At 46.1% G+C, this 12,163-nt stretch overlaps 1 protein-coding gene across 1 annotated transcript in view; it reads right to left on the minus strand.

The window, feature by feature from the left end:
- The window catches only part of LOC120031839 (ankyrin repeat and sterile alpha motif domain-containing protein 1B-like), a 231,310-nt gene that overhangs the window by 42,234 nt on the left and 176,913 nt on the right, over nt 1-12,163 (minus strand). The window lies entirely within an intron of this gene.

A 12,163-nucleotide genomic window follows, 5' to 3' on the forward strand; every position in this document is an offset into this window, starting at 1 on the left:
CTCCTCTCTTTCCCTGTACAGTATATCTCCATCCCCCCTCACTCCTTCCCCCTTCTGTCTCCTCTCTTTCCCTGTACAGTATATCTCATCCCCCCTCACTCCTTCCCCTTCTGTCTCCTCTCTTTCTCTGTACAGTATATCTCCATCCCCCCTCACTCCTTCCCCTTCTGTCTCCTCTCTTTCCCTGTACAGTATATCTCCATCACCCCTCACTCCTTCCCCTTCTGTCTCCTCTCTTTCCCTGTACAGTATATCTCCATCCCCCCTCACTCCTTCCCCTTCTGTCTCCTCTCTTTCCCTGTACAGTATATCTCCATCACCCCTCACTCCTTCCCCTTCTGTCTCCTCTCTTTCCCTGTACAGTATATCTCCATCCCCCCTCACTCTTTCCCCTTCTGTCTCCTCTCTTTCCCTGTACAGTATATCTCATCCCCCCTCACTCCTTCCCCTTCTGTCTCCTCTCTTTCCCTGTACAGTATATCTCCATCACCCCTCACTCCTTCCCCTTCTGTCTCCTCTCTTTCCCTGTACAGTATATCTCCATCCCCCCTCACTCTTTCCCCTTCTGTCTCCTCTCTTTCCCTGTACAGTATATCTCATCCCCCCTCACTCCTTCCCCTTCTGTCTCCTCTCTTTCCCTGTACAGTATATCTCCATCCCCCCTCACTCTTTCCCCTTCTGTCTCCTCTCTTTCTCTGTACAGTATATCTCATCCCCCCTCACTCCTCCCCCTTCTGTCTCCTCTCTTTCCCTGTACAGTATGTCTCCATCCCCCCTCACTCTTTCCCCTTCTCTGTCTCTCTAATCATTCTTTCCCCTTCTTATTCCCTGTAGACTTACCTTTCTTCCGAAGGGGGTATTCTGTACGAAAGGTCTTGGAGAGAGGAACACGCAATTCCAGCAGCTCTTCTCTGTCTTCCCCCAGAGCTGTGTGCTCCCCCTCTGCTTCTCAGAGAGACGGACTAATACATCTAGCTCCTTTTAGCTGTGAGTCACAATCCAGTCCAGCAGTAAATAGCAGAGAAGAGGAGGAGTGTGCCCTCTCTCTCTCCCTCTCTCTCTCCATGCTTTGTCTCCTATCTCCTCTCTGTAAACTCCCCCTTCTCACTCTCCTCTTTCTTTTTCCTCCTCTTTTTCCCTCTCTCTCTCTCGCTCTCTCTCTCCCTCCCTCCCTCTCTCTCGTTCTCCAGATTCCAGAGGTTTTCCACCGTTCTGCCACTCCTCCTTCCTCCTCAGCTGCGGCAGAGAGACTGTCTCTCCCACATCTCTGCCTGAAACCCCCGCTCTACGCTGCTCGCTCTTTCTCTCTCTCCACCTCGTTACTATGGAGACGCGGGGCCCATCCAGAGATGGGCTCATGCACACTGGCTGTCGGTGTAGGTGAGTGAGTGAGTGTATATGTGCCTAAATGCGTGTGTATATGTCCGTGCATACCAGTAATGCAGAGCTCCTGTGTATCCCTGCATATCTCTCTACCACTCTCCAATGAGCTAAGTCACCCATTATAAACCGACACCACACTACAGCCAAGAATAGAATAACATGAAGCTAACGGAGCTAACAGAGCACAGCTGACTGAAGCTCTCCTTCCTTCAGGTTCTTTGACTCCTTTGGGGTTTTCCACAGAATATCATCATCATTGTAAAGAGTTACGTAATGTTTGGGTACAGGACCCATATGTTGAAACTTGAATTAAACACACACACAGCGATGGGACTTGACAACAGGTGTGTGTGTGTGTGTATGCTATACTGAGTGTGTGTATACATAATACATGAAACCTAAGCCATCTAGCTTGGCTTTGCGTCATCCCATTCCTAACTATAAGTATCATTCATGTGGTACTATGTTTAAGGGATAATGCCTTTGGAAGCCGGTGTTCAGAGGATATATTGGCACAAGTGTTGTAAGGCCTAAGACGAAGTATAGGGCCGGCAAACCGAGCCAATATATCCTCCAAACACCGGCTTCCAGGGCATTATAACTTTTATACAACGTGTTACCAACATATTCAAATAACGATTGACATATTTTCATAAAAAATGTTATTTTGATGAATTTACTCATACTATTTCATCCTTCCACGAGGTATAGTCCCAACACAAATCTAGGGTTGCTACCCAAGCCGGCTGGTCGTTGGTTCTATTAGTTCGGTTGCCAGAGACGCGACCCAGTCGTTCAGTCACTTTGTTTTGTATCTATGGACGCGACCCAGTCGTTCGTTCTGAATGTTCCATAGCCATACTGGCTGGCAACGTTCTTATCCCTTGCTTGCTAGCTAGCCAACTACGGCTAACTTACAGTCACGTCAAACAGTGCAGTCAGAATAACAACAGTAGCTGCATTTGTGTTTGTTTAAGCTGTTTTCTAGTGACATTTACTTGGATACATCCATAACACTGAGATAATGATGCACGATTTCTACTGGCATAGAAAATGTGCTCTCTCCTCAGGACTCTGTTGTTCAGAGGAGCTAGCCAACAACACTGCTGGAAAGACTGCAAACTAGATGCATTTAATTTAGTTCTACCTGTTTTATACTGACATTTCTTTGTATAAATATATCTAGATAGATAGATAGATAGATAGATAGATAGAGAGAGAGAGAGAGAGAGAGAGAGATAGAGAGAGAGAGAGAGAGAGAGAGAGAGAGAGAGAGAGAAATGATGCCAGCTGATTCATGATTTCGACTGGCTGAGAAAAGCTGTCTGCCTGTCTGTCTCGTCCCGACATGTTAATTTACTATGAGATAGGTGGATATCGGATTTCAATATTGAAACAATGTTACAAATGTCGGAGACAGACAGCAAGGTTTATACAAATCTCTGCTGTTAAAAACTAAATGTTAGTCTAAAAGAAATGTGAGATAATGTCTAGATGCTTTTTACAGTGGAGATCAAGTTTATAAATTGCCTGGCTGGGCTGATGAGACAGTGGATTGCGCAGTCAGATGGAACAGAGTAAACAGGCATTTTAACATCATAGATTTAGCCGGTGGTAACTTGTGGAATAGACACCGGCTAGAATGCAGTTTTAACCAATCAGCATTCAGGATTAGAAGCACCCGTTGTATAATTTACAGTAGTACAAAACTGTCAGGGTCAGAACATAAAGTTACAGCATCTCACTACACCTCCTACTCTATTCTACCATAACGGGGTGTTGTGAATCCAAACAGGAATGAACAAGCAATGGTCAGAGAATGCAACATAGTAGCACATGCAGTACTGGAGTCCTCAGGCAAAACCACCCACACACCAATTAACATCAAGTACTAACATTACTTACCCCTCTATCAAGATAACCTACAAGCAGTACGCATTCAACACACATAAACATGTACACACACACACGTGCAGTACCCATATGGACCACACACACGCACACACACCCTCCTACATATAATCATCCTAACACAAAACATGCATCAAGATTCAATTATTTGCAGCTTAGAAGTGCGTCCAACTGACCAGCAGTGTGTGTGCTGTGGCTAACGAAGGCAGGAACCATCTGGTGGTGTGATGGGAAACAATCTGTGTATTTGGAGAGGTGACAGAGAAGGTGACACACACACGCACACACACACACACACTGTGCATTTGGACAGGTGACAGAGAAGGTATGAAATGCACAAACAAAGGGACACATCTGATTTAAAATCCTCCATCCTCCATTCACATATATAGTCTCTATGGTAACTACTAGCTGAGGCGTCATGGCAACAGGGCAGAGCTGGGATAAAAAGGCTAAACTATTATTACTGGCTTGATGACTTATTGACCGCCCACCATTATTGTGTTCAAGACTGGATATTAGCCAAGCAGAATGGGGAACAGTGTGTGTGTGTGTGTGTGTGTATGTGTGTGTGTGTGTGTGTGTGTGTTTATGGGATGTCTTATTGCTATTTCCCCTTCAAGGAGCATATTATACGATCAGTGAGGAATGCAGAGAGACTTGTCCAGCCCTGTGGGAGTATGAAACACACACACACACACACACACACACACACACACACACACACACACACACACACACACACACACACACACACACACAAAGAATACGGCACTGAGCACCCTACAGCACTAACCCAGAAACACGCCCTCACATGCAAGGAATGAGCATGAAGCAATACACAGCCACCTAAAAACACTCACCTGTTAGCCCAGGTAGACAACACTAGTTATCACTAGTAGGCCCATTTAACAGAAATAACCTCTGCTTTCAACGAGATCTCACAGCTTTTACTCACTAACACACACAAACACAATCCCCACACACGCGCACACCAAACCGTGTTCTCTGTCTGAGACAGTGTTAATTTCGTCAAAAAGATTGTGACTAAAATATTAGTCAAATACCTATTTTTCAGTGGCAATTGACAAGACTATAACTGACTAAATAGACCCAGAACAAAACTATAACTATCCTAAAATGATTTTTCATTTTAGTTGACTAAATCATAACGAGACATAATTATCTCTGTGACAAAAATCGGACTACTAAGTGGACTGGACAATAGCTTCTGAAATTGAGAGCTTTTCAATCATTTGTTAAAGCTACACCTTGTTCAGTCGTGTTACCTCATTAACTAGCTATAGCGAACAACCTGGGGTGCGTTCAGCAGGACGCAACGTTTTGGAACGTTCAGATGGAAATATGCTATGTAAAACAAACATGCCTCTCTGACATGTTGAAGAAGGAATAACGTTGGCTCTATTCATGGTATTTCTATCTGCAACGTTCAGGAACGTTTTTAAAACTGAATGTGGCCCTGGTAACATTACCAATAGCCTGTTACGCAAACATTTGGTGAGAAAGGAAAAGGGATAGCAAACAAAATGACTAAGACTAAATCTAACAAACAGTGGCAAAATGAACAGTGGTCTGAGAGGGTCAGGAAAACCACTGAGTCTCACATTAAGAGGAAGAGGTACTGGGGGGAAATAACAGCCTCAACTTCTCTACCACTTTAACTCTCTACAAAGCTTTCCAATCACGTTGAATTTCCTAATTACTCCATTCTGCGCTCCCAGCCTTCACCTCCTCTAGGTGTCTTACTGGAGTGGTGCCACTCTCTGTCTGCCTGACAACAGGGAGGACGGCGGAAATGAAAGGCTGTGGTGCCATCTTGTGCATGGTTATGTTACTGCAGCTGTCTCTCCAACATCCATCCATGTCATCGTCATCATAGCAATAATACAAACTCTACATGTCTGTTTCAATCATTCAGTTACGTTGCATTCACAGTTTAGGCATTTAGCAATAAGTGCCTTGCTCAAGGGCACATTGACAAATGTTTAACCTAGTCCGCTCAGGGATTCGAACCAGCGACCTTTCGGTTACTGGCCCAACGCTCTTAACCGCTAGGCTACCTGCCTATTCCACTTGGAATGAGTCTGCATTCTTACCAATCCCATGTCTAGGATGTAAGCAGCTTTGAAAGGAACAAGGGTAAAAGCTAAAAGCCTTTCTTAAAGCTCAAAACAGATCTAAATCAAGTAGATCTCTGCGGCTCAAAAGCTGAATATGATTTGTCTACTGGAATGATTCATGGTGGTGTTCAGTAGTTACACAGCACAATAATACATTTTGGTGCTACATGAAATCGTCCAATAAGAATGCTCATTTACGTGTTCCATTTCAATATGGTTGGACATTTGGTGCTTCCTCACATTTCTTCTGTGAGAGAGACCTGGCGATCTGTTCTGAAGATGGAAGCATTGACGTCTAGCTCATTGACAGTTGCAACAAGGAAGCTCTTGCAACCGGTCTATCAAGTTAGTTTTGTGTGTGTGTGTGTGTGTGTGTGTGTGTGTGTGTGTGTGTGTGTGTGTGTGGAGAAGAGGAAGGATTAAGAGGTGTTTCTGGAGCAACACTGTTTTAATCCCACAACAGCAGGCCTGTATATGTACACACACAGACACCTAGTTCTATTTTAAACCTTTCCACAATGGCCCTCCGCCTCTCCATTGTCTCCCTGGTCGCCACAGAATCTGTGGCCCATTGCGATTATAAAGTGATTTACTGGGAAAGCAATCGAGAAACAATTCTCCCCATCACTCTCCCTCTGTTATTTTCTTTTTCTCTCTCTCTCTCTCTCTCTCTCTCTCTCTCTCTCTCTCTCTCTCTCTCTCTCTCTCTCTCTCTCTCTCTCTCTCTCTCTCTCTCTCTCTCTCTCTCTCTCTCTCTCTCTCTCTCTCTCTCTCTCTCTCTCTCTCTCTCTCTCTCTCTCTCTCTCTCTCTCTCTCTCTATATATATATATATATATATATATATATATATATATATATATATATACATACAGTGGGGAGAACAAGTATTTGATACAGTGACGATTTTGCAGGTTTTCCTACTTACAAAGCATGTAGAGGTCTGTAATATGTATCATCGGTACACTTCAACTGTGAGAGACGGAATCTAAAACAAAAATCCAGAAAATCACATTGTATGATTTTTAAGTAATTAATTTGCATTTTATTGCATGACATAAGTATTTGATCACCTACCAACCAGTAAGAATTCCGGCTCTCACAGACCTGTTAGTTTTTCTTTAAGAAGCCCTCCTGTTCTCCACTCATTACCTGTATTAACTGCACCTGTTTGAACTCGCTACCTGTATAAAAGACACCTGTCCACACACTCAATCAAACAGACTCCAACCTCTCCACAATGGCCAAGACCAGAGAGCTGTGTAAGGACATCAGGGATAAAATTGTAGACCTGCACAAGGCTGGGATTGGCTACAGGACAATAGGCAAGCAGCTTGGTGAGAAGGCAACAACTGTTGGTGCAATTATTAGAAAATGGAAGAAGTTCAAGATGATGGTCAATCACCCTCGGTCTGGGGCTCCATGCAAGATCTCACCTCGTGGGGCATCAATGATCATGAGGAAGGTGAGGGATCAGCCCAGACCTACACGGCAGGACCTGGTCAATGACCTGAAGAGAGCTGGGACCACAGTCTCAAAGAAAACCATTAGTAACACACTACGCCGTCATGGATTAAAATCCTGCAGCGCACGCAAGGTCCCCCTGCTCAAGCCAGCGCATGTCCAGGCCCGTCTGAAGTTTGCCAATGACCATCTGGATGATCCAGAGGAGGAATGGGAGAAGGTCATGTGGTCTGATGAGACAAAAATAGAGCTTTTTGGTCTAAACTCCACTCGCCGTGTTTGGAGGAAAAAGAAGGATGAGTACAACCCCAAGAACACCATCCCAACCGTGAAGCATGGAGGTGGAAACATCATTCTTTGGGGATTCTTTTCTGCAAAGGGGACAGGACGACTGCACCGTATTGAGGGGAGGATGGATGGGGCCATGTATCGCGAGATCTTGGCCAACAACCTCCTTCCCTCAGTAAGAGCATTGAAGATGGGTCGTGGCTGGGTCTTCCAGCATGACAACGACCCGAAACACACAGCCAGGGCAACTAAGGAGTGGCTCCGTAAGAAGCATCTCAAGGTCCTGGAGTGGCCTAGCCAGTCTCCAGACCTGAACCCAATAGAAAATCTTTGGAGGGAGCTGAAAGTCCGTATTGCCCAGCGACAGCCCCGAAACCTGAAGGATCTGGAGAAGGTCTATATGGAGGAGTGGGCCAAAATCCCTGCTGCAGTGTGTGCAAATCTGGTCAAGAACTACAGGAAATGTATGATCTCTGTAATTGCAAACAAAGGTTTCTGTACCAAATATTAAGTTCTGCTTTTCTGATGTATCAAATACTTATGTCATGCAATAAAATGCAAATTAATTACTTAAAAATCATACAATGTGATTTTCTGGATTTTTTTAGATTCCGTCTCTCACAGTTGAAGTGTACCTATGATAAAAATTACAGACCTCTACATGCTTTGTAAGTAGGAAAACCTGCAAAATCGGCAGTGTATCAAATACTTGTTCTCCCCACTGTGTATATATATATATATATATATATATATATATATATATATATATATATATATACACACACACACTCTCTCTCAATTTAAGGGGCTTTATTGGCATGGGAAACATATGTTAAGATTGCCAAAGCAAGTGAAACAACAAGAAATAACAGTAAACAGTACACTCACAGGACTTTTGTGACATTTCTAATGTCACATTATGGCCATGTACAGTGTTGTAACGATGTGCAAATAGTTAAAGTACAAAAGGGAAATAAATCAACATAAATATGGGTTGTATATACAATGATGTTTGTTCGTCACTGGTTGCCCTTTTCTTGTGGCAACAGGTCACAAATCTTGCTGCTGTGATGACACACTGTGGTATTTCACCTAGTAGATATGAGAGTTTATCAAAATTGGATTTGTTTTTGAATTCTTTGTGGGTCTGTGTAATCTGAGGGAAATATTTGTCTCTAAAATGATCATACATTTGGCAGGAGGTTAGGAAGTGCAGCTCAGTTTCCACCTCATTTTGTGGGCAGTGTGCACATAGCCTGTCTTCTCTTGAGAGCCAGGTCTGCCTACGGCAGCCTGAGTCTGTACATAGTCAAAGATTTCCTTAATTTTGGGTCAGTCACAGTGATCAGGTATTCTGCTACTGTGTACTCTCTGTTTAGGGCCAAACAGCATTCCAGTTTGCTCAGTTCTTTGTTGAATTCTTTCCAATGTGTCAAGTATTTCTCTTTTTGATTGATCATTTAGATGGGTGTACTTGTGCTCTCTCTCTCCAGTAGCCAGTGTGAAGAGCGTTGACCTCTCCATGACCCCAGAGACAGAGTCCAGCTGCACTCCTCCTATACTCATTATAGTGCTTCTCTCTGTCACCAAACACACACATGTCATTCCCATCCTCTTTCCTTTCCGCAGTGTCAGTGTGACGCAGTGGAAACCCCCTGACCCAAATGTAATGGTACTGTCATTTGTATACAGTAATCAGGCGTAGGAAGAGGGAGTCATGCTCTCAATGATTGGTAGTGAGACACGCGCACACACACACACTGGAGTCACACGCTCAAGTCACACGCTACTAATGAAGCAATGTGTTTTAATTAATAATAGTGTGAACGGGAGTCCCACATCTGACAGAGATTAACTATTGCACTGAAATTAACTCACAAATGCACACACACACACAAATGAAGGGGAGTGTACATACACACACACAGTTTTGTGCAGAAGTGAATATCTTTGCCGGTCTCTTCTCTACCCTCCTGTGGCTCTAACTCAAACTACACCCTCCTCTCAATCCTCTACAGCCATTTCCTCTCCCTCTCCCTCTCCTCCATCTGAATAGTATACTAACATCCACCTTCTGTAATACGTTTCACCTCCGCATTTGTTTTCAGAGAGGAGAGAGGAAAGGAGATGAGGAAAGGAGACTAACACAGACTACTGAGATGCATTCCACCCCCAGAAGAGAGAGAGTAGACAAGGAAAGCAGGCCACAGAGACCCTGCACAGCGGTGTTACACATCGCCCTGGACAAACAGTGTGGGTGGTTTCCCCGGTGTTGTGAGACATTGCCTCCCTAGTGCTTATATAACCTCTCTCTATCTCTCTCCACCTCCACAACTCCACCTCTCCACCTCCACCTCTCCACCTCCCCTCCTCACCACCTCCCCTCCTCACCACCTCCACCTCTCCCCCTCTCCCCCTCTCCACCTCCACCTCTCCACCTCCCCTCCTCACCACCTCCACCTCTCCCCCTCTCCACCTCCCCTCCTCACCACCTCCCCTCCTCACCACCTCTCCACCTCTCCCCCAGTGGATCAGTCATCCCTTCATACAACACTGGAGGAGAGAAAATACACCATCCTCCTCTCTTCTCACAGAAACCAGCAGGCACTCGATTTAATCAACTCTGACCACTAAATACAGGTGGTGTGTGTGTGTGTGTGTGTGTGTGTGTGTGTGAGCGTACAGTACATGTGTGTGTCTGACAATTGACATTGATTCACAGAAAGCTCTTACATATAGTAGCACATCTCTGAACAGATGAACTAGGCTGCTATTACAGTTCAGCAGTGTACAATAAGTACTAGGAAGAAAATGCCTCAAACAACCCTGTAATCCACCTTGTAACCAACCAACCCTGTAACCAACCCACCAACCCTGTAACCAACCCACCAACCCTGTAACCAAACCACCAACCCTGTAACCCACCCACCAACCCTGTAACCCGCCCACCAACCCTGTAACCAGCCCACCAACCCTGTAACCAGCCCACCAACCCTGTAACCAGCCCACCAACCCTGTAACCAGCCCACCAACCCTGTAACCAACCCACCAACCCTGTAACCAACCCACCAACCCTGTAACCAGCCCACCAACCCTGTAACCAGCCCACCAACCCTGTAACCAACCCACCAACCCTGTAACCAGCCCACCAACCCTGTAACCAGCCCACCAACCCTGTAACCAGCCCACCAACCCTGTAACCAGCCCACCAACCCTGTAACCAACCCACCAACCCTGTAACCAGCCCACCAACCCTGTAACCAGCCCACCAACCCTGTAACCAGCCCACCAACCCTGTAACCAGCCCACCAACCCTGTAACCAACCCACCAACCCTGTAACCAGCCCACCAACCCTGTAACCAGCCCACCAACCCTGTAACCAGCCCACCAACCCTGTAACCAGCCCACCAACCCTGTAACCAACCCACCAACCCTGTAACCAGCCCACCAACCCTGTAACCAGCCCACCAACCCTGTAACCAACCCTGTAACCCATCAACCCTGTAACCCATCAACCCATCAACCCTGTAACCCACCCACCAACCTACCAACCTTGTAACCAACCAACCCTGTAACCAACCCACCAACCCTGTAACCAGCCCACCAACCCTGTAACCAGCCCACCAACCCTGTAACCAACCCTGTAACCCATCAACCCATCAACCCTGTAACCCACCAACCAACCTACCAACCTTGTAACGAACCAACCCTGTAACCAACCCACCAACCCTGTAACCAGCCCACCAACCCTGTAACCAACCAACCAACCCTGTAACCAACCAACCAACCCTGTAACCCACCCACCAACCCTGTAACCCACCCACCAACCCTGTAACCCACCAACCCTGTAACCCATCAACCCATCAACCCTGTAACCCACCCACCAACCTACCAACCTTGTAACCAACCAACCCTGTAACCAACCCACCAACCCTGTAACCAGCCCACCAACCCTGTAACCAGCCCACCAACCCTGTAACCAACCCTGTAACCCATCAACCCATCAACCCTGTAACCCACCAACCAACCTACCAACCTTGTAACGAACCAACCCTGTAACCAACCCACCAACCCTGTAACCAGCCCACCAACCCTGTAACCAACCAACCAACCCTGTAACCAACCAACCAACCCTGTAACCCACCCACCAACCCTGTAACCCACCCACCAACCCTGTAACCCACCAACCCTGTAACCAACCCACCAACCAGTCCATCAACCCTGTAACAAACCCACCAGCCCTGTAACCAACCCACCAACCCTGTAACCCACCCACCAACCAACCAACCCTGTAACCAACCCTGTAACCAACCCTGTAACCAACCCTGTAACCAACCCTGTAACCAACCCAGTAATCAACCCTGTAACCAACCCTGTAACCAACCCTGTAATCAAACCTGTAACCAACCCAGTAACCAACCCTGTAATCAACCTTGTAATCAACCCTGTAACCAACCCTGTAATCAACCTTGTAATCAACCCTGTAACCAACCCAGTAATCAACCCTGTAACCAACCCACCAACCCTGTAACCAACCCTGTAACCACCCTGTAATCAACCCTCTAATCAACCCTGTAACCCACCCCTAACCCTGTAACCAACCCTGTAATCAACCCTGTAATCAACCCTGTAACCAACCCTGTAACCAACCCTGTAATCAACCCACCAACCAACCCAGTAATCAACACTGTAACCAACCCACCAACCCTGTAACCAACCCTGTAATCAACCCTGTAACCAACCCTGTAACCAACCCTGTAATCAACCCTGTAACCAACCCTGTAACCAACCCAGTAATCAACCCTGTAACCAACCCAGTAATCAACCCTGTAACCAACCCACCAACCCTGTAACCAACCCTGTAACCAACCCTGTAACCAACCCTGTAACCAACCCAGTAATCAACCCTGTAACCAACCCACCAACCCTGTAACCAACCCTGTAATCAACCCTGTAACCAACCCTGTAACCAACCCT

This window comes from Salvelinus namaycush, chromosome 38 (assembly GCF_016432855.1).
Source record: "Salvelinus namaycush isolate Seneca chromosome 38, SaNama_1.0, whole genome shotgun sequence".
Taxonomy (NCBI): Eukaryota; Metazoa; Chordata; class Actinopteri; order Salmoniformes; family Salmonidae; genus Salvelinus; species Salvelinus namaycush.